We start from the raw sequence: 1746 nt of genomic DNA, 5'->3' as shown, positions 1-1746 counted from the left end.
GTGCAAATTTTCGGTAATACCAATCCGTGTGGTCAAATTATGAAATTCAAATAACTCAACGTACATAACCAATAATTTATCCATCTGTACATATGTACGTTGAGTTATTTGAATTTCATAATTTGACCACACGGATTGGTATTACCGAAAATTTGCACTTCAAGTGAGTCGTTTTCGAGCATCTACCTCTACGTAGTTACCCGTCGTATCAAATAGAATGCGAACGACGCGTTTGATCGCCTTCCAGGTAGCATTGTTCTTCCTCTACAAGTGGTTGAGGAAGCGTTGCCTGTACGATAGGCAAACAGTTTCAAACAATAAACAAATCGCTTTCGCTCTTCGTACATATGTACAACAGAGATGGTTATATTTGCGGTTTAGGGGAAGATGATATAGATCGATGAGATTAGAATTGAACCTTATGACAACTAAGTTGGCGGGTCATTAATTGGCTCGGTAGCTTAGTTGGTAAAGCACTTGTCTAGCGAATAAGGGTCGTGAGTTCAAATCTCACCTGAGCTGTGGATTTTTTCCCAATTTAACCAATAATTTATCCATCTGTACATATGTACGTTGAGTTATTTGAATTTCATAATTTGACCACACGGATTGGTATTACCGAAAATTTGCACTTCAAGTGAGTGGTGATCTGCATGCTTGTAATTAGGGAACAAACTGGTAAAAACACCATTAATGCATTTGGACGCATTACCTAGTGTCAGTAAATTCGAGAAAAAAAAACGTGGGTCGTTTCCCATCACCTTCGTCGGCTTTTATTTTAATTTACTTCTAGTTTCATGTATTTTTCGTCATCGTCCGAAAATAAAGTGGTTTTGTTTCTCCCAGAAGACTGAATCGCCAGCAACATAACCGAAGGCACGTCCGTATAATCAATGTGGAACTTTTGAACGGTCAGAGTCAGAGGTTAGACTAGACGTTTGACTAGAAATAGATCAAGAAGTGGATATATTAAGAATATATATTGCAGCAATAATTTTTAGTAACCTTTTGGGATCAGTATGTAGGTTGGGATCATTGCAGGCTGTACGTGCGAGTCGGGTGGCTGCGTTCTTAAAACCGTTACGAGTTCAGTTTCTTCCGCGTTGTTTTGAATATGGCCGGTTGAATTGAGAAACGGCTGGATTTAGCCATTTTCATCGAAACTTGCTGACAAACTACATACATCTATGGAATGCTGCCGCTCACCATCCTCGGTTACGCCCAATGCTCGCCAAGTCACGTTTCACCTGGTCTGCCCATCGTGCTCTCTGCGCTCCACGTCTTCTTGTGTCAACCAGTTCTGCCACCGCACAATGGTCGGAAAAAGATAAAGTTCGGCCAAAACTCTTTTTATGTGTTTAATAGAAGTTATAGGTTGCCTAGATATGGTATATAGTGTTTTTAGTGTTTAAAAAGGGGTATTCAAAAATTACGTAATTTCAATAATTTCAAAAACAGTGAAAATCAGTAAACTCCATATTTTTTGCGTTTTTTGTTAGAAAATCAATTCGGGTTTAAATAAATGATCATCTTTCGATCAAATCCAATCAAGTTTGTTCAAAACGTGTGAAAAATGTGGAAAGATAAATTTTATTTCAGTAAAAAATGGAAAAATAACGTAAAATATATGAAAAAACATGACTTTTTTAAAAAGCTCTAATTTGAAAAACTGCAACTTTCTGCAAAATATTTAAACGTTTTTAGGCTGCCCTAAGCATGATGTTTAAGATGTACTATTCGAAATTG

The 1746-nt window shown here is 37.3% G+C and overlaps 1 non-coding gene across 1 annotated transcript; it reads left to right on the top strand.

Moving 5' to 3' along the window:
* The first annotated feature begins 450 nt into the window (after positions 1 to 450).
* On the top strand, positions 451 to 522 carry Trnaa-agc (transfer RNA alanine (anticodon AGC)). Its single transcript has one exon. It is a non-coding gene; the product is annotated as a tRNA-Ala (tRNA).
* The last annotated feature ends 1224 nt before the right edge of the window (positions 523 to 1746 follow it).

The sequence above is a fragment of the Aedes albopictus genome, chromosome 1 (assembly GCF_035046485.1).
Source record: "Aedes albopictus strain Foshan chromosome 1, AalbF5, whole genome shotgun sequence".
Taxonomy (NCBI): Eukaryota; Metazoa; Arthropoda; class Insecta; order Diptera; family Culicidae; genus Aedes; species Aedes albopictus.
This window is presented reverse-complemented; position numbering and strand designations above follow the sequence as displayed.